Source organism: Aotus nancymaae, unplaced genomic scaffold (assembly GCF_030222135.1).
Source record: "Aotus nancymaae isolate 86718 unplaced genomic scaffold, 86718_ANA_hifiasm-v0.15.2.pri h1tg000036l, whole genome shotgun sequence".
NCBI lineage: Eukaryota > Metazoa > Chordata > Mammalia > Primates > Aotidae > Aotus > Aotus nancymaae.
Window position 1 is genome coordinate 76,241,702 of NW_026988450.1, and position 25,163 is coordinate 76,266,864.

Below are 25,163 nucleotides of genomic sequence, written 5' to 3' on the forward strand. Positions count from 1 at the left end.
CTTTACAAAACTTGCATGAAACCTCTTCACGGTGGTTTTGGGAGCCAGGCGAGGCCAAGTTTTTCTATAAACGTGGGGAGAGGGATGTTGAGGACAGTCCATTCTCAGAGAGTGAATGACTGCATTCATCTTGATGAAACTCAGTGAATCCGTGAAAGGATGGTGCAGGTCCCCTACCAGACTCACCCTTCCATGCGGCTCCTCGTGGCCAATTTGTCTTTGCTGGGAATGGAAAGCTGACAAGATGGACTGTTTTTCCCTCTTAAAAATAATTACACGCCAGATGCTGTTCCAAGTTCCGCGCCTCAACAAGTTAAAGATTTTTGGATCTTTTGCTGTGAATGCCTGTTCAGAGGTAAACTTGTTAGCATCTGAGACAAGCATAATAGTGATTCAGGTGAGGAATGACAAAGGACTCTGTGATGAGCAAAAAATAATTGTTATGTATTGTGTACAATAAAACCTGCAGGCCGGGCGCGGTAGCTCACAACTGTAATCCCAGCACTCTGGGAGGCTGAGGTGGGCAGATCACCTGAGGTCAGAAGTTTGAGACCAGCCTGCCCCACATGGCGAAACCCTGTCTCTACTAAAAAAAAAACGCAAAAATTAGCCAGGCATGGTGGCGTACACCTGTAATCCCAGCTACTCAAAAGGCTGAGGCAGGAGGATTGCTTGAACCTGGGAGGCGGAGGTTGCAGTGAGCTGAGATTGCACCACTGCACTCTAGCCTGGGTGACAGAGTGAGACTCGGTCTCAACAATAAACAAAACCTGCATAAAAATATATTCACTATATTCACACACATGTATATATGAGATGGTATGGTCCTAGCATCAAAAGAGTACATGATAACTATGGAATTAAGGCTCCACTGCCTTTAAGTTTGTTCTTGAAATAGTTGGTAGCCAGTTCTTCTCTCCTTGCCTTCCCAGAAATCCTTTCCAACCCAAGAGCTGTCAGAGGTCATTTTTTTTTTTTTTTGAGATGGAGTCTCTCTCTGTTGCCCATGCTGGAGTGCAGTGGCGCAATCTCAGCTCACTGCAACCTCTGCCTCCCGGGTTCAAGCAATTCTCTGCTTCAGCCTCCTGAGTAACTGGGATTACAGGTGCCTGCCACTACACCCAGCTAAATTTTTTTTGTATTTGTAGTAGAGATGAGGTTTCACCATCTTGGCCAGGCTGATCTTGAACTCCTGACCTTGTGATCCACCTCCCTCATCCTCCCAAAGTGCTGGGATTACAGACCTGAGCTACCACGCCCAGCAACCAGAGGTCCTTTAAGTAAGCAAGGCTTTCAGGTGTTGCTTCTCAGTCTGGTCTATAAAAAGATGGTGGCTGCTCAGCCCAGTGTAAAGAGAGGGTTTTCTGAAGTTGAATGAGGTTTGGATTTCAACTCTGCCTCTTATAAAGTGTGGCGGTATGAACTTGAGAAAGAGACACCTCCGCTCTGACACTTAATTTCCCATCTGTAAAGTGAGATCAACACTTCTACCTTTGCACACGGACTGGAGATAATCTTGGTAAGTTGCCGTATTCGTTTCCTAGGGCTGACGTTACAAATTAGCAGTGGGTGCCTTTCAACAACAGATACTTATTCTCTTGCCGTTCTGGAGGCTAGAAATCCACATTCAGGGTGTGAGGAGGGCCATGCTCCACCTGAAGGCATTGACAAATAATCTTTTCTTGCCTCCTCTTGGTTTTGGGGGTTGCTGGCAGTCCCTGGCTTGTGGCTGCAGCCTTCAGCCTCCGTCTCTATGTAGCCTTCTTCCCTGCGTGTGTCTCTGTATTCTCTCTTCTTCTTGTAATAACGCCATTCGTTAGATCCACGGCCCACCTGATCTAGCATAAGCGCTTCTTTACTTAACTAATTACACCTGCAAAGACTCAATTTCCAAATAAGGTTACCTACTGAGGTTCTGAATAGACATGAATTCTGGGAGCAATTAACTTAGTACAGATATCTGGCATTTTATTGCAGATAACATCCTGGCAGATGACAGCATCTGGTATTTGTGAGGTATGGATAGACATTTCTCAAAGAAGACAGGAGCAAGCCTGGTTATTTGAGGAACAGGAGGGCCAGATAGCGGAAGTGGAGGGAGCGGTGTGGTTGGCTTGGCAGGTGCAGAGGGGGCAGGGATGCAAGCAAGCAGCTTGCTATGTGGAGGCGTGGGAGTGGGGTTGGGGAAGCCGTATTGCTTTATTACAGGGGAGAGCAGTGTCGCCTATGTCTCGGTGGTAACAAGGAAAGCGAAGAAAGTATTTTACTCCGTCTCAAAATAAAAAGAAAAGAAAAGAAAAGAAAAAAAAAAGAAAAAAAAAGAATGACTCCTAGATTTTTGGCTTCAGCAACTTGGCAGATGCTGGTATCTTCAATGGAGACAGGGAAGATGGGCAGTAGATTGTGGGAGCAGAGAGTTCTGTGCAGACATGCTAAATTGCAGATGCCCATTGATGTCCACAGGAGATGCCACCTAGGTAGTTGACAAAGTGAGCCTGGGACTTGAGACCGTCATAGTGGGAGAGAGCATTCGGAAGACTTCAGCTGAGATGGGATCTAAATCCATGGGACTGCGGTATAGACAGGAAAGTGGACACAGGACTAGGCATGGCCACTAGTGGTAGGGGTAGAGTTGGGGAGCTGGAAAAGGTGATGGCAAGGAGCCACCAGAGAGGCAGGAAAACGTGCCAGGAGCCTAGAGAAGGAAGTCCTTCTTAAGGAAGGAGGAGGGTCATCACTTGCGGTGTTGCTAAGATGTCAGGTAGAATGAGTCACACAGAACTGACTGTTAGATTTGGGAACGAGGAGGTTGTTGACCAACTTGGCAAGAGCGCCTCATGGGAGCAATCAAGAGGAAGCCAGTGACCAATGGGGATGACTGCTCTTGAGTTCTGCTCTCTCTTCATTGCCTTTTGTTCTTTGCTTAGGCAAATCAGTGTCCTCAGTAGGTTCCCTGAAGGCTAATGTCAGCATTAGTTTTGACTTACGCATTAGCTTATATGAGTCTCAAAACAACATCTTTGCAGGAAAGGCTGGGCAGGGCAGGCAGGTATTATTCCCATTTTACACATGAGAAAGCCACCGCTTAAAAACGTCAAGTGTTTTTTTTCAGGCTGTTAAGACTTATGTGTCAGGCACCCCTCCTCCACCCCCATCTTGGCATATATCCCCACGTTTTGTGGTTTGTTACATTTTTTGGTTTGCCTGACTAGATTGTGAGCCCAGGGAAGAGAGGACCTGAATGATGTCTCTACATTCCCACAGCGGAGATAGCAAATGTGTGCCTTACTTGTTACTTTCTCTCCAGTACCCATGACAGGCATCACTAGCCGATCCTTTGAACCCAGACTCAGCGTAGAATTCTCTATCCAGCATTCCAAATAGCCTGGCAACCTGCTGACAGATACGGTATCATTAACAGGCATTCTTACTGTGGTGCTTAACGGCATGCCTGGCACATAGCAGGTGCGCAGTAAGTGCTTTTGTGAATGATTTAGAGAATGAGCATTCTCTGAAAATACGAGTGAATTCTTTGTCACCAGAGGTGATCAAGAAGAGATCAAATTCATGCACAATTGGATAAGGTAAATAGAATTTGGATACAAGGCTATCCAAGTCTGAGATTATTTGATATTCGTGGAGTTATTTAATGAACAGTAGTATCTGTTACCATTCTGGAACAAAACAAGCAGCCTGTTGAGAGGACTCTTTCCCTACCTCCCCAAATATATAGGAGGGGGTGATGGGCAACACTATTATGGCTCCTTTCTTCTTCCTCTTGTTTTTTTTTTTTTTTTTTTGAGACAGAGTCTTGCTCTTTTGCCCAGGCTGGAGTGCAGTGGCGCCATCTTGGCTCACTGCAACCTCCGCCTCCCAGGTTCAAGCGATTCTCCTGCCTCAGCCTCCAGAGTAGTTGGGATTACAGGCGTGCACCACCACGCCCGGCTTATTTTTGTATTTTTAGTAGAGACAGGGTTTCACCATACTGGCCAGGCTGGTCTCGAACTCCTGACCTCGTGATCTGCCCACCTTGACATCCCAAAGTGCTGAGATTATAGGTTTGAGCTACCGGGCCCAGCCGTTTGGCTCCTTTTTTGTTGTCTTGGCCACTTGGGGCTCTGGTCTCAGCCTTTCTGGATTGCCTTAGATGATGGGTGTCACCTAGGTTTAGAGGAATGAGGAGAAAGTGGAATGTTTTAGGGTCTGTAAGGACAGGTCTGATCCCAAGGCCTGTGAAGTGAGGTGTGTTTTTTTTTTTGTTTTTTTTTTGTTTTTTTTTTTTTCCCTTAAATGGTCTCTGCACATCAAATCCTGGCTCTGTTACCTGTTGGTCACATAATCTTTTGGGCACTATTGAGCCCAAGGGAGTAAACAGAACAGTACTGTTCCGGGTTGTTGAGGGATTCAGTGAGATTCCCTAAGTAGATTTTGGTCAACAAGCAGGCATTTCATAATCCTCTCTTCCTCCTGACAGTCCTGCCCCAAGGACTGGGGGGATTGTCTGCATTCCTCTGTGGAACTGGAATGTGGTTACAGCGATGGTGTCTGCAGGGCTGAAGCTGCTTCTCTCTCCTGCCCTCTAGCCTGGCCTCACCCGGTCCTAGCCCAGGTAGGTGAACATCAATCCCACGAAAAGAGCCTTCTCTGAAAACCACTTTATTCATATATATATATGAATAAAGTGGTTTTCAGAGAAGACTCTCTATATATGTATAAATATATATATATATATATATAATTTTATTATTTTCCCAGACAGGATCTTGCTCTGCCGCCCAGGCTGGAGTGCAGTGGCACAATCTTGTATCACTGCAACCTTGGCTTCCTGGGCTCAAGCCACCTCCCACCTCAGCCTCCCAAGTAGCTGGGACTACAGGTGCATGCTACAACGCCCAGCTAATTTTTGTTATCTTTAGTAGAAACAGGGTTTTGCCATGTTGTCCAGGCTGGGCTTGAAGTCCTGGACTCAAGCGATCCACTCACCTCAGCCTCCCAAAATGGTGGGATTACAAGGCTGCCTTATGGCTCTTAATGTCTTGGCCGCAGTGCATTGGCTCTGCCTGGCTCCAGAGGGATATGAAGTCATCCCTGGAGACAAAGTTGTTTGCTAGTTAATATTATCCGTCTTCTAGTCTGGTGATTTTCAGATTTTAGCGTAGTCAGAATCCCCAGCAGGGCTTGTTGAAACTCAAGACACTTGGGTCCCTTTCTGGAGACTTAGGATGAGGCCTGAGAATTGGATCTAAAAAGCTTACGGTGACACTGAAGTTGAGGACCTTGTATCACACTTTAAGCATAGTCTTCCCACAGCAACCATAGTTCCTGCCTGCCCATAGGTAGTATCTTCTACTTGGGCCTTCTGCTTCTGCTGTGGCCTGCTTACAACCTCACCTATGCTTATTAACCAGCAGAATTCATCAAGCCTCCTTAAACAGCATACCAAAACAGTGTGCTACTGGTACCAAAACAGATATATAGACCAATGGAACAGAATAGAAGCCTCAGAAATAACACCACACATTTACAAACATCTGATCTTTGACAAACCTGAAAAAAACAAGCAATGGGGAAAGAATTCCCTATTTAATAAATAGTGCTGGGAAAAATGGCTAGCCGTATGCAGAAAACTGAAACTGGACCCCTTCCTTATACCTTATACAAAAATTGACTCAAGATGGATTAAAGACTTAAACGTAAGACCTAGAACCATAAAAACCCTAGAAGAAAACCTAGGTAATACCATTCAGGACACAGGCATGGGCAAGGACTTGTTGACTAAAACACCAAAAGCAATGGCAACAAAAGTTAAAATTGACAAATGGGATCTAATTAAACTAAAGAGCTTCTGCACAGCAAAGAAACTATTATCAGAGGGAACAGGCAACCTACAGAATGGGAGAAAATTTTTGCAATCTATCCGTCTGACAAAGGGCTAATATCCAGAATCTACAAAGAATGTAAACAAATTTACAAGAAAAAAACAACCCCATCAAAAAGTGGGCAAAGGATATGAACAGACGCTTCTCAAAAGAAGACAGTTATGCGGCCAGCAAACATATGAAAAAAGCTTATTACCACTGGTCATTAGAGAAATGCATATTGGATAGACTATGCAGGCCTAAGATTGTTTAGTATTCATGGAGTTATTTTGTGAACACTAGTGTCTTCTAGCCTCATTGAGTGGCGCCTCCCTCTGTAGCCTGCCATCCAGGTCTTTGATCAGTTCCCTGACAACCTTCCCTGAGCGCCACAGGACCTTGGCACTTACTGGTCCCAGATCCTATAATGCTCTATCCCCAGCTTTTTGAAAAGCTGATTCTCATCCTAATTTCAATATCACATCCTCAGACCACCCCCCACCTTTTTTTTTTGAGACAGAGTCTTGCTCTGTTGCCCAGGCTGGAGTGCAGTGGTGTGATCTCAGCTCACTGCAACCTCCACCTCCTGGGTTCAAGCAATTCTCCTGCCTCAGCCTCCTGATTAACTGGAATTACAGGTGCATGCCACCATGCCTGGCTAATTTTTGTATTTTTAGTAGAGACAGGGTTTTACCATGTTGGTCAGGCTGGTCTTGAACTTCTGACCTTGTGATCTGCCCTCCTGGGCCTCCCAAAGTGCTGGGATTACGTAATTATAGATGCGAACCACCGTGCCCGGTTAGACCGCCCCTTCTTCTTCTTCTTCTTTTTTATTTTTTTTTAGTAGAGATGGGTTTCACTGTGTTAGCCAGGATGGTCTGGATCTCCTGACCTTGTGATCTGCCTGCCTTGGCCTCCCAAAGTGCTGTTATTACAGATGTGAGCCACCATGTCCAGCCAGACCACCCATTCTGATAGACCCATTCCCCAACCTCCATTATTTCTCATCACTGGATGCTACTGAATTTCACTGTGGCACCAGTCATAGCCTGTAAAACAATTTCATTTAATTATTTGGCTCTTTGTTTTGGCATGACTCCTCCACGAGTGAGTAGAAACCGTGACTTTGTCCTTGAACTCTGCGTTATCTGGTACTCAGTGGGTGGTTCATACATATTCTTTTTTTTTGAGACGGAGTCTCGCTCTTGTTACCCAGGCTGGAGTGCAATGACGTGATCTCGGCTCACCGCAACCTCCGCCTCCTCAGTTCAAGCAATTCTCCTGCCTCAGCCTCCCGAGTAGCTAGGACTATAGGCGCGCGCCACCATGCCCAGCTAATTTTTTGTATTTTTAGTAGAGACGGGGTTTCACCATGTTGACCAGGATGGTTTCGATCTCTTGACCTCGTGATCCACCCACCTCGGCCTCCCAAAGTGCTGGGATTACAGGCGTGAGCCACCGCGCCCGGCATACATATTCTTTTTTTTAAATTAATTTTTATTTTTATGTTCCGAGGTACATGTACAGGATGTGCAGGTTTGTTATATAGGTAAACGTGTGCCGTGGTGGTTTGCTGCACCTATCAACCCATCACCTAGTTATTAAGCCCAGCAAACATTAGCTATTTTTCTATGAAAGGTAAACAAATGCTTGTATGCAGGCTGCAGAGGGTTAGGTCACGACTGAACCAGGTAGTCTCAATTTTGGAGTGACTGCGGTGACGCGCCTTCATTGTGGAAGAACATGGAACGTCTTTGTTGCAGCTGGCCAGCACTGGGCGGATCCAGAGGCTGGAGGTAATGGCAACAATACTGACTGCTAATATAAAATAAGAATGTAAAAGAGTGCTTCTAGTGTGTTATAGACGCTGCTTTATGTGCTTTACAACACTTACTTTCCATAATTGTCTCCATGTTACAGAGGGGAAGACTGAGGCACACAGACAATAAGAAACTTGGCCCACAGTCAGCGAGCAAGAAAGCCTCGATTCAGACCTGGACACGTGGCTTCAGAGTCCACACACTTGGCTTCTGCACTGCACTGAGAGGGGCTGCCGCGCAGGGAGTCCCCCACCTGCTCCCCATTTTCAAATCTCCCATGCCAGGTGTGATGACATCCTCTAGGTGATGGGCAGTGGACATGAGCGGTCCTGGTTATAGTTGGCCTTCACTGGCCTGTCCCACACCTGAGGATATGGATTCTAGCCCATGGGACCATAAGCCAGGCCCCCTGAGGGTCAGTTATTTGTCTGGCAAATGCCAGCGCTCTTTGGAATCTTTCTCATGACTGACAAACACCCCCACACCCCTTCAGCCATAATTATCACCTCGTACCCAGAGAAGGGCCATGGGCTCGCCTTCCATCCAACCCAAGTCTTTCTGGCCAAGGACTGCAGGCTTCAAGCAACAGCTTTCAACCTCTAAAAGGAAAAAAGAAGGCTGGGGTGGGTCTCAGTTGCCACTGACATTTTATTGTTTAGGTTTTTTTTTTTTTTTGAATACCGGAAATTAAGGGGAAGTTTAGAAACTTCATAATGGTGTCATGAACCACTGCACTTGGAAAATATACTTTTGAACAATTCCCTTGATTTATTGTTTTTCGGAGGCCGTGACATCATGAGAGTATATTATTCCCATATAATTTCCTGAGTTTTCTATGTCAATTACTTTGTTTTATTAATGAGAGAAACTAATATTGATTGAGGTCCTTCTGTGTGCCAGGCTAAGTGGTCATCCCTTTCACTGTTAGTTACAAAGTGAGCCTGAGAAGTAGAGAAGATGAGTGTTGTTTAGAGATGAGGAAACGGGGCCCAGGGAGGAACTTGCCCCACCTCATCTCCAGGATTGGAATTCTATCCAGTGTTCATAACCTTTTGTGTTGCCAGATACGATCAGCCCATGTACTGCTTACTTGACTTAGTCTTCTGTGGGGTTGAGAATATCAGTTGTAGTTCTAAAAGGGTGTGATTATTTATGAATTTTAAAAACATATATGTATACATAATATCTGATTACATATCATGTCACAGTTTGCTGTAGAGTGAGGTGGTCCTTCCCGTAGCACTTGTCTTGCAAGGCTATGGACAGATACTGGTAATGGGACCTGTGCTCAGAATTGTTGGGAACCTGTGGTTTAAATGTTTGTCATTTGGAGGAATAGCAAGTAACTTAGCTCAAACCATATAGGGTCAAAAACAAGGTCTAGCTGGGCATGGTGGTTTGTGCCTGTAATTCCAACACTTTAGGAGGCTGAGGTGGGTGGATCACCTGAGGTCAGGAGTTCGACACCAGCTTGGCCAACATGGTGAAAGCCCTCTCTACTAAAAATACAAAAATCAGCCAGTTATGGTGGCGGGTGCCTGTAATCCCGGCTATTTGGGAGGCTGAGGCAGGAGAATCATTTGAACCCGGGAGGTGGAGGTTGCAGTGAGTCAAGATGGCGCCACTGGACTCCAGCCTGGGTGACGGAGTGAGCCTGACTCTGATGAGAGTTCTAAATAATAATGGTAGTTTCTCTTTATTATTTACTATGTACCAGGCACTATTCTAAGTGCTTTTCATAAATTAGCTAACTTCATCTTTGTTATAACCCTATGTTCTAAGTACAGTCATGTAACCACATCACGATGTGTGGATCAGCAATGGACTGTATTTACAATGGTGGTCCTATGAGATTATAATACAGTATTTTTACTGTACTTTTTCTATGTTTAGATATGATTTGATACACAAATGCTCACCATTGTTGTGTAGTTGGCTACGATCTTCAGTATAGTAACGTGTCGTTCAGGATTGCAGCCTAGGAGCGACAGGCTATACCACATAGGCCAGATGGGTAGTAAGTAGTTTTGTGCAATTTCACTCTGTAATGTTCACACAACGAAATTGCCTAATGACGCATTTCTCAGAATGTGTCCCTGTCCTTAAGCAATGTGTGACTGTCCTATTATCGTCACCCCATTTTATAGGTGAAGGACCTGTGGCACAGAAACGGACTAACTTCACCCAGGGTCACCCATATAATGAAAGGCGGGCTGGGTGCAGCCACTCATGCCTGTAATTCCAGCACTTTGGGAGACTAAGGTGAGAGGATCACTTGGGGCTAGGAGTTTGACATCAGCCTGGGTGACATAGAGAGACTCCATCTCTACCGAAAATACAAAAAATTAGCCAGGCATGGTGGGATAGACCTGTGGTCCCAACTCCCCAGAAGGCTGAGGTGGAAGGATGGGTTGAGCCCAGGAGGTCAAGGCTGCATCGAGCTGTGATCATGCCACTGCACACCAACCTGGGTAACAGACTGAGACCTTGTCTCAAAAAAAAAAAAAAAAAAATGCCGGGCATGGTGGCTCACGCCTGTAATCCTAGCACTTTGGGAGGCCGAGGTGAGTGGATCACCTGAGGTCAGTAGTTCAAGACCAGCCTGGCCATCAGGGTGAAACCCCATCTTTAAAAAAAAAAAAGGCAGAGCTGAAACTTGAAGCCAGATAATAAGGCAGGCAGAGGGCACAGGAAGCACCCCCGGATGGGTCATGAGCCAGTGCATCAGTCAGGGTCTGATAGTTTAGCTGAGGAAGGGAGGTTTAGGGAAGAGACTGTGGAGGGAGGAGTTAGGGAAGGTGTCAGAGAAGGTTAGGGAACCGCAGGGATCATGGGCATGCTGCAGTGTTGCCAGGGCAAGGGAGGACTGGCTGCAGTGTAGGGCTCCCAGCTGCTGCCATGTGGAGCGGGACCTGTGACTCCTACCGTGCGAAATCTCCCTTCTTCTGCCCTCTGACCTCCTGCTGGTACCTCCCACTGGCTGAACACAATGGATGGCCAGTGCACGGGGGAGCTGTTGATGGCGCCCACGGGCATCTGCTTCTTGGCACAGAGAAGACAAAGGATTGAGTTGGGAGGGAGAGGAACTGGAGAATACCCCAGGGAATGAGGGGTCCCAATGGTTGGAGAGGAGTGAGCAGGTAAAGCGGGTAGAAGGTGAGGTCAGAGAGGCCAGGGGTCCACACTACATGGGGCCTTTGGCTTTCTTTGGAAGGGGTGGGAAGCCATTGGAGGGTTTGAGCAGATGTGTGTGTCACAGCCACTGCCATCAGGAGAACGTCTCTCTATGGTAGGGGTGAACAGACACCCCTTCCTCTCCCTTTCTGAGGATGAGTGCTTCCTCCAACGTCTTCAGAGGAGACGTCTGCCCAGTCCGGTCTACGTGCCTCATGCCAGCCAGCCTGTAAACGACAGGAAAGAGAAAGAAGCAGTGTGTCTCAAAAGAGGATATTCTGGAACGTTTGATAATCAGAGCCCATTGTAAAGTCATGTTTTGAGTTACAGCATTTAAATCTTTGTTCCAGTGGAAAACTTTTACAGGCTGTCCTGGGCAAGCCTCGAATCCTGTTTGGATCTCCAGAGGTCTTAAAATAGTGTGGGATGCCGGGAGACTGGTTCCAAGAGGGAGGAGACCTGCTGGCCGCCCTGGCCACACCTTGGAGGGACCGGCCCCTGGCCTTGGGGACCCTACCACTCTGCTAGCTGTGCTTCCGCAGAGCTGGGCACACAAAAGCTTTCTTGTCTGGATTTGTTCCCCTAAGAGGACTGGCACCAAACTGGCCTTGCCCATGCAGGAAGCTGGTCCTGTCCAGCTGGGGACTGAAAAGTTGGCCAGTATCTTCTCAGGCTGCACTACAGCCGAGTTTCTTTTACTGAGCTGGTTCTCTTAGGATGCCCAGGGGAGGGAGAACACACTTGAGTGGGATGGCGAGTGAAGAAGGAGGTGCCCACTCAGACAGCTTCCACTTCTGTCACGCTCTGTTGCTGTGACCAAGGCATCCGGTCATCTGGAACCCATGGCAGGCGGGAAGCTCTATTCCACCCTTGCGTGCCCCAAAGCTTGCTCTGGGAATGGGTGGTTTGGGGAACAGTGCTTGCTGTCTTTGAGTCTCCAGTCCTGTAAAATGGGGAAGGTATACATCAGAGGGCCTTGGAGGGTAAGGTCAGCAGTGCTTGGCATGTACCTGGCACATAGTGCCTGTTCAGCAGATTCCCTTTCAGCTCAAGCTTAGATCTTCATCCACCTCTTCTTGGCCTGAAGGAAGGGGAGGTAGGTACTATTAGCCCCATTTTTTTTTTTTTTTTCTGAGACGGAGTGTCGCTCTGTCACCCAGGCTGGAGTACAATAGTGCAATCTTGGCTCAATGCAACCTCCACCTCCCAGGTTCAAGTGATCTTTCTGCCTCAGCCTCCCAAGTAGCTGGGATTACAGGCGTGCACCACCATGCCTGGCTAATTTTTATATTTTTAGTAGAGAGGGGGTTTCTCCATGTTGGCCAGGCCAGTCTTGAACTCCTGACTTCAACTGATCCGCCCGCCTCAATCTCCCAAAGTGCTGAGATTACAGGCATGAGACACCATGGGCACAGCTTATTAGCCACATTTTATAGGAGGTTAGATTCGACAGCAAGAGGCTAAGTGGCATGGCTGAGGTGAGGTCCGTGGTAGCATCTAAGTCTTAACCCCAGACTTGGTAGACTTCTCATCACAGCCACAGTTTTATACCTCCTATCTGACCCAGGAGCTACATACCTGGTTTTTTTTTTTTGGTGGTTGTTCTTGTTGTTTTTTTTCTTTTTGAGACAGAGTCTTGCTCTTTTACCCAGGCTGGAGTATAGTGGTGGGATCTCGGCTCACTGCAACCTCTGCCTCCCAGGTTCAAGCGATTCTTGTGCCTCAGCTTCTGAAGTAGCTGGGACCACAGGCGTGCGCCACTATGCCTGGCTAATTTTTGTATTTTTAGTAGAGACAGGGTTTCACCATGTTGGCCAGGCTGGTCTTAAACTCCTGGCCTCAAGTGACCTGCCCACGTTGGCCTCCCAAAGTTCAGGGATTACAGGTGTGAGCCACCATACCTGGCCGACACCTGTGTTTTTATTTGCAAAGGCATATTGATGCATTTTAAAGTTGTTATTTTAAAATTATTATTTATATTTGCTATTATATCATATATACATACATATATGTATACATATATGTATATAGTGTTATTTTATTATTTTTAAAAGTTATATGGCCCCTTAAACTTTTGTGGAAGAAGTTTATTTTAAATCCCTGGAATTTTATGCTTTCCTCATCAACTTTTTTTTTTTTTTAATCAATTTGCAGTTTTTAAGACAAAAGCTGGAAAACAGCTTTGTTCTTTTATGGGACTGCTCTGAAATATATATATATATATATATATATATATATATATATATATTTTTTTTTTTTTTTTAAGAGAGAATTCTGCTCTGTCATCCAGGCTGGAGTGCAGTGGTATAATCATATCTCACTGCAGCTACCAACTCCTGGGCTCAAGTGATCCTCCTGCCTCAGCTTTCCGAATAGCTGGGATACAGGTGTGGATTACTGCACCAGGTGGATTTTTTTTTTTAAGAGACAGGGGTTTCTCCATGTTGGTCAGGCTGGTCTCGAACTCCTGACCTCAGGTGATCCACCCACCTCGGCCTCCCGAAGTGTTGGGATTACAGGCGTGAGCCACTGCGCCCGGCCCCAGATTTTTTTTTTAATTTAATTTTTTTTTTTGTAGAGACAGGGTCTCTCTTTGTTGGCCAGGCTGATCTTGAACTCCTGGCTTCAAGCAATCCTACCACCCCAGCCTCCCAAAGAGTTGGAATTACAGGCGTGAGGCACTGGGCATAGCCTGCATTGAATTTTTGTCTCCCCACTCCTAGGTAGCAACTCTGGACTCCACAGAAAGGCTGCCTCTCTCCAAGACCCAGCCCTCCTGGAAGGTCATCTGTCCCCTCCTCCAGAGAGGGTGAGGCAGGGCCAACAGTGAAGTGACCCATGTGCACTAGCCCTTCGTCTTGCTTCAGAAGAGACCTTTTCATCTCTGAGCAAATTAGTCAATTTCAAGAGATGGAAGATGTCAATTTCCAGATGTCAATTTCAAGATGCTGGAAATTAGTCAATTTCAAGCATCTTGAATGAGAGTGGTCACCAACAAGTAAGTCACAGAGGCCCTTAGCTCCTGTGTGGGGTCTCAAGGGGGGTTGAATGAGGTGGCCTCAAGGGATCGCCTAGTACCCAACTTCCTAGAGTTTGTGTAGTAGAGAGAAAGTAGCATAGAGCTAGAAGGCCAGGTCACAGTACCCTCTCTGAAATCTTCTGAATGTATGCCCAACAAGCAAGAACCCCAGTTTCCTGATCTACAGAAGTGACAGGTGGAAACTTATCTACACACAGGTCGTGAGGATAAAAACAGGTGGTATGGGCTGGGCGAGGTGGCTCGTGACTATAATCCCAGCACTTTGTGAGGCTAAAGTGGGTGGATCACTTGAGGTCAGGAGTTCGAGACCAGCCTGGGCAACATGGCAAAATCCCGTCTCTACTAAAATTACAAAAATTAGCCGGGTGCAGTGGCGCACGCCTGTAATCCCAGCTACTTGGGAGGCTGAGGCAGGGAAATCACTTGAACCTGGGAGGTGGAGGTTGCAGTGAGTTGAGATCACGCCACTGCACTCCAGCCTGGGCCACAGAGTGAGATTCTGTTTCAAAAATAAATAGATAAATAAAAACAAAAAACAAACAAAAAAAGGTGATATGGTTGGAAGAGGTTTATCATCACCAGGCATTTGTAAATCAAATGGCTCTGGAGAGATGCCTGTTTGCCTGTTTTTTAATAGGAGGTGGGAATCCCTTGTCTTCCTGGGCAGACTAGATGTGATGTGTTCACGGGGAGTTTTGTACAGATTGTTTGAGCGAAGCCCCTTTCTTTCCAGAGTGGCTGCTTGGGCTGTGCCTTCCAAAGCTGCTAAGTCTGGTGGCAGGGGATCGTTGATATTCTCCATGCCTTCTTTGGGGAGGCTCCTAGCCTCTGAATTATTGATGCATGCCTACATTATTAAAAGGATCTATTTGCATTAGTTAGCAGAATGTGGTGCCCTCCCATGAATGAGAAAATCTGCCCAGTCCTGATTGCATCCTCATAATGGGTCTAAAATGGCAAGTGCGAAGCAGGCAGCAGAACCAAGACCACCTTTATTTGTGCATCTGTGCTCTTGGGTGGGCGTGTTGCACACCCAGTTTGTCGTGATCCTGTCCCTTGCCCACGAGGCCTTAGAAACTCAGCTCGTCTCCGTCCATTCCTCTACGACCAACACAACCCTCTTGTAACCTTTTAATCCTCTTTGCTTCTTAAAGATGCAACTCATGCCACCTCCCCCAGGAAGTTCTCCCTGACTTCCAGGTTTTAGGATAGGCTGCCAGAGATCCCTGTGTTAACTGTGAACAGAACCCTTTACATCCTCTTGCTTCAGAATGTCTGTCCCATCCAGTAGACTGAACCTCGTGGGAAGGAACAGAGGTGTGTTTTACAGGCATCTGATTGCTGGGGACAGTGCCTGGAACCCAGCAGGTGGTCGATATGTGTAGGGTGTTGGTTGCAGTAATGGGGAAAAGTTTCTTAAAGGAGGTGTGTTTACGAATGTTCATTGCAGCACAGTTTACAATAGCAAAGACCTGGAACCAACCCAAATGCCCATTGATGATAGACTGGACAGGGAAAATGTGGCACATACACACCATGGAATATTATGCAGCTGTCAAAAATGATGAGTTTGTGTCCTTTGTAGGGACATGGATGAACCTGGAAATCATCATTCTCAGCAAACTGACACAAGAACAGAAAATCAAACACCGCATGTTCTCACTCATAGGTGGGTGTTGAACAATGAGAACACATGGACTCAGGGAGGGGAGCATCACATACTGGGGTCTGTTGGGGGGAAAAAGGGGAGGGACAGCGGAGGGTGGGGAGTTGGGGAGAGATAGCATGGGGAGAAATGCCAGATATAGGTGAAGGGGAGGAAGGCAGCAAATCACACTGCCACATATGCACCTATGCAACAATCTTGCATGTTCTTCACATGTACCCCCAAACCTAAAATGCAATAAAAAAATAAATGAAAGTTCAAAAAATAAAAAAGGAGGTGTGTTTAGAATTTAGCCCTTTGCCTGGTATAAGAACTGAGAAATAAGGTGTGTGTGGTGACAGGGGATGGCACTGGGGGTCTGAAGCACTGGCTTCATTGTGGGGACTGAGGTGGCTTCTTTCCTTGGAGTGAATGATCAGAGTGAGGAGTTAGGGACCAAGTGTGGATCTAGATTATTGTTGCATGAATGGCCTAAATGAAGGGTGTTGTCTTGAGTCTTTATAGAAAAGGGAGATCCTCGCTGGGCGGGGTGGCTCACACCTGTAATCCCAGCGTTTTGGGAGGCCGAGGCGTGCAGATCACCTGAGGTCAGGAGTTCAAGACCAGCCTGGCCAACATGAAGAAACTTTGTCTCTGCTAAAAATACAAAAATTGGCCAGGCATGGTGGCGGGTGCCTGTAATCACAGCTACTCGGGAGGCTGAAGCAGGAGAATTGCTTGAACCCGGGAGGCGGAGGTTGCAAAGAGCTGAGATTGCGCCACTGCATTTCAGCCTGGGCGACAGAGCAAGACTCCGTCTCAGGAAAAAAAAAAAAAAAAAAAAAAGGAGACCCTCATGGCTTTCAAGGGGTCATGGCCAAGATACAAGAGTGACTCTTTGGTGGACTGGCTGGGACAGAGGGGAGAGGGTAAAGGTGGAGAGGAGGAGGAGGTTTAACAGCATTTGAGAGCCTAGACACGTTGTATGCTGCAATGGAGAGGAATGGCTAATCAAAAATACTGTGTGAGTCTAGGAACTTAAGAAAGCTAGTCCTTGACCCCAAGCATACTTATATAGCAGACTCAACATTATCATCTTCCACCTACCGATGGGGTTATGCAAGTGATATGACCCAGAGCATACTGGAAGCTGGCAGGAGCATAAATAATACATCAGATATACAGATGAACTGCCCAGCGTGTCTCTGGTCTTGGGGAGAATTCTTAGTAGATCTGAGATAATTGCAGGACGGAGTGTTCTGTTTTCCCATCCACAGCCTCAAGGCCTGGCGAGGATTTTGTGTTCAAGAGAGATTTCCAAGGTGGACATCTCTGTGGCACTGGCGATTTTTCTCTCTCACTGGAACAAAACTCGGAGGAAAGGTCACTCCTTTTGTCTCTGTTTCTCTGTCACATCCCACCTACACTTTGAAAGGCCTGTTCCTAGCGGGGTCTCAGGGAGGCTGTGCTGTCCCCATCAGCCCTAAGCCTGGGTGGTAGTCCTTTATCAGAGATGCTCGTGAGAATCAACTCACCCTGGAACCTTTCCCAGGTACACATCCGGACCCCTTCCAGCCAGGGCTGCGCGGCATGCTTTGTAAAGGCTCTTCGGGTGATTGGAGCTTTAAGAGCTACTGAACTAAATGGTCATGAAAGTGGACAAAGTAACCAATCTGCAGATGTCAGTAGAGTGGAAAGAAAGGACGGGTGGGAGAGTTCTCCTCCACTTTCATGGTAAAACCCAGTTCCTTGGCTGGTGTCGAGACCCCGGTGGGCATCCGTGGCGTCTTTGACCTTATCTTCCTACTAAACAGGATTACCTGCGTGGGGCACCTTGCCTGTCCTCCCATCTCTCCAAGTAGCAGGTAGTACTCAGAGGCCGTGGTTAATCCCACTTGCTAGGTGAGCTTTTCCTTCCTGGAATGATCCTTGCTCTTAGCCTCGCATTCCTGCTGCATGTTCCCTCAGGCTGCCCCCTCCTTTTACATGGATCAACTCCCTGATGACTGGAGCCTGTGCCATGTGTCTCTAAGTTGCACCCGCCACCCACGGAGTCTAGCTCATGGCCGGGTGGCGGCTGGTGTAGCTGATATTTGTGTGGGAAATGGGTCTGCACAATATAAAGACAGTTCACAGGAAAGGGATCCCAAATGCTACTTCTTTTTTGTTTGCTTGTTTGAGATGGAGTCTCACTCTGTTGTCTAGGCTGGAGTGCACTGGTGCAATCTCGGCTCACTGCAACCTCCGCCTCCCAGGTTCAGGCAATTCTCCTGCCTCAGCCTCTGGAGTGGCTGGGATTACAGGTGCCCACCACCATACCTGGCTAATTTTTGTATTTTTACTAGAGACAGGGTTTCACCATATTGACCAGGCTGGTTGAACTCCTATCCTCAAGTTATCTGCCCGCCTTGGCCTCCCAAAGTGCTGGGATTGCAGGCATGAGCCACTGCACCTGGCCACAGATGGTAGTTTGATAAGTGGCTCTACCCAATTATAAAATACCAAGGCTGTATAATAAACATGTCGGTGATGTGCTCTGTTATTGAGAAAAGCTGTGTTGCTGGAGTGAATGCAAGTTGGTGTGGCCCTTTGGGAGGAATTATGACCTTTTGGCATTCTCTATCCAAACTACAAAGGCATGTGCCCTTTGACCTAGCCATTTCATTTTGGGACATCTCCCCTACAGAGATAACCGACAGATATCTGTAGGAAAAGAACAGCGCCCAAGATTATTCATGGGAACGTTTTTATAACAGCAAAAGACTGGGAGTAACTCAAACATTCTGCGAGTTAAAGACTGCTTCGGCAATTGATGACACATTGTACTAGGCGAGATTCGGAAAAGAATGAGGAAGGGAAGTGCTGTGTGCACAAACACAGGCAGATCTCAGGATGTGGTGTTGACATAAAGCAGTGTGAGGCGGTGGGTATGGAATGCCATCTTTTGTGTAAAAAGAAGCTTGCGTCTACACGCAAGACAAAGACAATGTAAAAATTGTCTTTGCACAAACTCCGTTAGGATACACGAGAAATCAACACAAGGAGTAGCCTGTGAGTGGTGGGAGGAGGGAGGTGCCGGGGAGCGCCGGAGACTGGGCAGGGGAGAAAGGTGCTTGAAGGAGATTTTTTTTTTTCTCTTTTCAGAGACAGAGTCTCGTTCTGTTGCCCAGGCTGGCGTGCAGTGGTATGATTGTAGCTCACTGCAACCTCAGACTGTGAAGGAGACTTTTGTTAGTTTATCTTTGGGTATCATTTGAATTTTGAAGCATGAATATATTGAACAAAATCAGGAGCAGCTCAAACATTTGAGTGTATTATCTATTGTACATTTAATTTAAAACGTTTATAATCTTGTCATGATTAGACTGGGGTCATGGGTTTTTGGGAGGGAGACCCCAGAAGTAAAATGTCAGTTCTTATCACATGTCAAGGGTATGTTTTATCCACACGACTGATATAAATCCCAGTGGCATATCCCTATAATGTACCTGACCAAAGCCAGGTGTGGTGACATGTGCCTGTAGTCCCAGCTACCGGGGAGACTGAGGCAGGGGGATTGCTTGAGCCCAAGAGTTTGAGACCAGCCAACATAGCAAGACCTCCTCTCTCAAAAACCACAAATTTGATCAGTCCTTCTCAAAACTGGAAAAGCTGGTGACCACCAGCCCTAGTGCTTCAATAAAGGGCTGTGGGAGCAGCTGTGCTCAGAGTTGTTGGGAACCAGCCCAACCCCGTACGTGGGTACCCTTAGTCCCGCTGGTGACGAGGGATTGAGAAAAGGAAATAAAGACAGAGACACAAGGGTAGAAGTTACAGCATGGGTCCAGGGGACAAGCGCAAGCCTGGCAACTGCCTTGGCCCGAGCTCTGGGCTCCTAACACTTTTATTATGTGTATAATCTCATTGATCTTATGGACTTGGAAGGGGAGGGTGAAGGGGTAGATAAGATAGCCAGGTAGAGACACTTGAGATCCTTCTAAGACAGGCTAAACTAGTGCTCTGAGTTTATCACCGACTGTTATCAGGGTGCGGCTGCATCAGAAGTATAGCGGATGAGGAGCCACGGGGTCTGACCACTCCCAATGCATCAAGGGGCTTTTCTCTCCAGAGCACTGAGGACTTAGCGCAATTAAAATCACTCCATATTCTGAGAACCTAGGCAGAGCCTGAGGTGTTCCGTGATCTCTGCCCTGCAAGGCTTTTCTCCTCCTTGCCAGCTCCCATCTACAAAGACCCTCCTGGATCTTGTGAGCAGAAGTTACCTCCCTTCTCAGAGATCTTTGCATAAGCCCTCTTTATGAGGACCTTGTACAGCCTCCATGTTGAGAAGGCATTTGTGGGACCAGAGCAGTATCCCCTGCTCTGCAACCACCCGAGGCGTTTCCCGGTGTTACTGCGCTCTTGAGTGGTCTTTACCTTAGGCCCCTGTTGCTGCTTGATTTCTAATTAACTGCACCCAATAATATAGTTTAGTTCAGTGTATAAACTTCAGTGTACTCTGAGCCAAGCAAGCTTATAATTAGTTAGCTAGAATTAACATAGATCTCCCCTGGCCATCTTGACCCACAGGGATGGTACTGGTACAGCGTGGCAGAGGGACATGATGCCTGCATGGTGTGGAAAGGCCCCCTGGGATGTTGCTGGGCATGTAGGGAGGAGGTCCAGGCCTAGAGAGGAGTGAAGCCCTCCCAGGGCGTGGTGTGGACCACACTGAAGGGTGGTGGGGTTGGAGACAGCTGGAAGTCAGATCCCAGGGGCTCTCCTGTGTGATGCTGATTGCTGGGAAGGGGATGGCAGCTAGTCTCTTTCCCTGTGCCAACCCTGATTGGTTGGGTGGCTGCTGAGAGCCCTACGGTGCCCTGGCTCAGTAGGAAGAGTGTGTCTTCATATAGGGAGGTTACTAAGGACACAGGAAGAGGGTTAGAGAGTAGGCAGCAGATAATGCCAGGCCGGGGAGCCTGGGGGTTTAAGGCTGACAGACCGTGGCTGAGGCTGCAGCCAGGCTGTTTTCTGTTCTTTTTCTTAGGCTTTGGGAAACCTTTACCTTTTCAGTGTCTCTGTGGCAGGGTCAGAGCAGTTTAGTGACAAAATGGAAGTAAACCGCAGGTGGAAAACAGCTCTGGGATCCTCCCAGGCTTGCACTTACTGAGGGTTAGGCAGAACTTGCAGTGTGGCCCAGCTTTCTAACCACGGTGCTCCCAGGAGGTGGAAAGACTGGTTTTCAATCAGATAAAGTAGGATCCTATGAAAAACTTCCGGAGCCTTGCCGTTCCTATGAAGTGGTAGCTATCAACACACTTCTGATTATGCCACCAAGGTAAAAGGAAGTGGAATAAGAAACAGGGACATTTGAAAATAAGAAAAGAAAAAGACTGTGTGCATATGCATGGGAGCACAGCCCATACATGTGTGTATGCGTGCTCCTGTGTGCACATGCACGGGGGCACGGCCCGTACATGTGTGTATACGTGCTCCTGTGTGCACGCGCATGGGGGCACGGCCCGTACGTGTGTGTATGCGTGCTCCTGTGTGCACGCGCACGGGGGCACGGCCCGTACGTGTGTGTATGCATGCTCCTGTGTGCACATGCACGGGGGCACAGCCGGTACGTGTGTGTATGCGTGCTCCTGTGGGCACAGGCATGGATGCACTGCCTGTACATGTATGCGTATGAGCCTGTGGGTATGTGAGGTGGTGAGGGGCCTTGAGGGACTAGAAACTTCCTTAAAGGTCATTTGGGAGAGCACAGCTCTCTATACCACCCACCCTAGGGCAGTTAGGCAAAGGTGTGCCTCCCTTTAAGAGAGCCTAAGGGTCAGTCTGGTTTTCAAAATAGATTATCAGGAATTAGTACTTTGGCTTGGAAAAGGAACTTTTATTTTGTAAAAGATTTTTGATCTCTGCAGCTTCTCTGATACACATTGGAAACCTGGTTGGAAACTCTGGCCCCCAGCATCTGTTGGGGGCACATGTCTGCATTCTTGGTTATGATGCCACTGCCCTGGTTCAGGTATCCTAAAAAGATAAGTAATGATAAAAATGATTGGAGTAGATTTCATACCACAGAGCACTGTGGTTTGTATAGTAAGACACAGTGATGGTGTGGACCACTGCAGAGCTGGCTTTGCAGATGTGAAGAATAGTGACTTTGCCTGACATAGTGTTTGCATGGAATTAAACTAGTAAGATTGATGTGAATCTTGTCCTTTCATTTTTTATGTAGATTCATTGGTTGGGTAACTGTGGAATTAATGTCATAGTGCCTGTTTAAATTAAGAAAATGTAGTTATGACCGGGTGCAGTGGTTCATGCCTGTAATCCCAGCACTTTGGGAGGCTGAGGCGGGTGGATCAGCTGAGGTCAGGAGTTCAAGACCAGCCTCACCAACATGGCAAAACCCTGTCCCTACTAAAAATACAAAAATTAGGCGGGTGCCTGTAATTCCAGCTACTCGGGATGCTGAGGCAGGAGAATTACTGTACCCCCTGGAGGTGGAGGTTGCGGTGAGCCAAGATCGTGCTATAGCACTCTACCTTGGGTGACAGAAGGAGACTCCGTCTCAAAAAAAAAAAGAAGAAAAAGGAAAAAGAGAAAATGTAGTTAAAAAGAAGTTTCTAAGCGTTTTTAAGCATTTTATATTAAAACAGGAATTCAGAAGAAATTGAAACAAAAAACTGGGGATGGAGGAAACTCAATTTTAAATATAAACTTTGGGGGGTGAGTGGTGAATCAGGGTGTTGTGAGTCATTTGCTGGCTTGTTTGTCACGTGGCCTGCTCTATAAGTGTCACCTTAATTGACGTGTTCATTCGGGGTGGGCACTCTTCCAAGGTTTTTCTTTCTCCCTTTCTTTGGGGTGCACTGTGTGTGTGTGGTAAGAACAAGGGCCATGGAATTAGAGAATCCTGAGTTTCCAAGGCAAACTCAGTCCCAAACAGTGTGACCTGGTTACTTAACTCATTTGGACCATCCCCACTCATGGCCCTCATCTGTATCCTAGGGATAATATAATAGTGTGGGCTCTGCAGGCTTGTGGCGAGCAGGTGGGATGATGTAGCAAAACACCCAGCCTAGAGCCTAGCACCAATTGACCTGTAATTTATGGTGCACGAACACAGCCGTTCTCTGCATGTGTCCTCTTTTGCCTCCACTGTGAGGTCAGAGAGTGGGATAACCTCTCCCACAAGCAGCGAGAGTCATCTTATCCCAGCCTTTCAGGAGGGTGAATCTACACCTGGGGTCCAGAGTCTCCGAGATGAGACTTGAGCCAGGTGCTCATTCACCGAGACTCAGGCTGTGGAGGCTCTAGCCATGGTTTCTCCATGCAAGAGTGAGGTTGGGACAAGGGGTCGTTCTGGGGCTCTGTGCTCTGTGGCCCCCGCTGCTCTGGACTGGTTCATTGGTGAAAACTGTCCCATTCTCCGGACCAGTTGCCACGCTATGCTCGCAGTCCCTGTTCCTGTCATCCTAGGTGGGAAGTGAGTGATGACCCTGCGGTGAGGGCTCATCTCAAGATCTCCAAGGGCTGAAGCTCAGTCAGCACTTTACAAGGGTGATCTGGAGCCGACCTGGCCTGTTGGCTGACCATGGGTGACTCTGGGTAGCCCATACCCAGGCTCAGCAGCAACTGGGGAGCTGCCTCAATATCTGGTTACAGAATTCCTGGGACTGAGTCACTGCAGTAATTGCTGTGATGAATTGTGTTTACTTTGTGTGGGATTCCAAACTGTAGCAGCAGTGACTGCAGTTGGAAGACAGCATGATCAGCAGCTTCCAAGGCATAGTCTGGCGTCAGAAAGCTGCATTGCGCTAACACTGAAGCCCGCGAGAGCCCTTTGCAGACACTTGGATGTTTAGTGAGCTGGTGACTCTCCTTGTCATGAGTAAGCTTAGGACCTTGGACAAGTCATCCAGACTCCACTGGGCATGTCATTCTCCTGCTTGGATGCCTCAAGGCAGAGAGACAGTGAGGTAAAGCGGTTAGTGCAGGAACCCTGGCTATAACCTGCTGTGGTTTTTTTTTGAGATGGAGTTTCACTCTTGTTGCCCAGGCTCGAGTGCAATGGCATGATCTCGGCTCGCTGCAACCTCTGCCTCCTGGGTTTAAGCTATTCTCCTGCCTTAGCCTTCCTAGAAGCTGGGATTACAGGCATGTGCCACCACGCCTAGCTAATTTTGTACTTTTAGTAGAGATGGGGTTTCTACATGTTAGTCAGGCTGGTCTTGAACTCCCGACCTCTGGTGATCCGCCAGCCTTAGCCTCCCAAAGTGCTGGGGTTACAGACGTGAGCCACCGCGCCCGGCCGCCTGCTGGGGTTTGAATTCACCTGTGTAATCTTGTGTGATATTAACCTCTCTGGCTCTCAGCACTCTCATCTGCGAAATAGGACATTTTAGCAGTATCTATTTCATAGGGTTGATGTTTGAATGAGTTGACGTATAAAGTGAATGGTACAGGGCCTGGCGTCCTGGCACGATTGCTATCAGGATTAAGGCAGGTTAAGCCTTTGGCATGCACTAAGAGCTCAGTAAATGGGAGCTGATGTTGTTGGTTCTTTATTTCTATTTGAGAAGCGTGCCCTGCCCTCCTCCCTCTCCATCTGCACAGCAGCCTGGTACCTGTTGTTCTCTAGGTTCTGGCCACATGGTATGACATGTTCTGATGATCTGGCTGTTCCCCTTAGACAATGGGGCCACAAGGCAGACCCACAGGACTTGGCCCTCTCTGTCTCTGTGGCACCTTGCACCGTGTCCAGCTGACCTGGGGAGGGACTCAGGAAACAGTGATCACGTGTGACTGACTGGCGTAGTGGTTGCTGGGAGAACAGACAAGGTTCTCTCTCACGATGTACAGATTTCAGATCAGGAAAAGTCCCAGCTGGGATAAGTTTATCAAGCATCTCCCATGGGCAAGATAGGCTGTGGCCAGAGCCTTGAAGTACATGGTAGAAGGAGAGCCAGTCTTCCCAGGCCTGGGCTTCAAGTGATGAGACAAGATATAACCTCCCAGAGAATTCCCATAATGCAATTGGGAAAGAACCGTGCCCAGTAGAGTCAGGGGAAAGTGACTCCAGCAACTCCAGGAAGGCTTCCTGGAAGAGGTGGAACGTGAGTGGCATAGGATTTTGAGAGAAGAAATGGAATGGGCTGAGGGAGATTCTGCTGGTGGAGGCTCAGGTTGACCTAAGGGCTGGCAGCAGCGGAGGCTCCCCATGAGTGAGTTTGAGGGGGCTCTTTAGCTCAGTCTGGTTGAGGCAGAGGCTTTCTGTAGGGGTGTGGCATGACCTGAGCGTTGGGCATGTGGTCAGGACTGAGCTTTAAAAGTGAATGAGAGGGGCCATACGTGATGGCTCGAGCCTATAATCCCAGCACTTTGGGAGACTGAGGCTGATGGATCACCTGAGGTCAGGAGTTTGAGACCAATCTGGGCAACCTGGTGAAACTCTGTCTGTACTAAAAATACAAAAATTAGTTGGGCGGGGTGGTGGGTGCCTGTAATCCCAGCTACTCAGGAGGCTACGGCAGGAGAATTGTTTGATCCTGGGAAGTGGAGGGTACAATGAGCTGAGATCGCATTGCTGCACTCCAGCCTGGGTGACAGAGTGAGACGCCGTCTCAACCAAAAAA

The 25,163-nt window shown here is 47.6% G+C and overlaps 1 long non-coding RNA gene across 10 annotated transcripts in view; it reads left to right on the top strand.

Moving 5' to 3' along the window:
- The window catches only part of LOC105716817 (uncharacterized), a 365,411-nt gene that overhangs the window by 40,044 nt on the left and 300,204 nt on the right, over positions 1 to 25,163 (top strand). The window contains exon 1 of one of the 10 annotated variants that reach the window (XR_010345627.1): positions 13,826 to 13,850. The exons of the other annotated variants lie outside the window; for them this stretch is intronic. This is a non-coding gene — a long non-coding RNA (uncharacterized LOC105716817). Of the gene's footprint in view, positions 1 to 13,825; positions 13,851 to 25,163 lie in introns of those variants that run through there. 10 annotated transcript variants of the gene reach the window in all.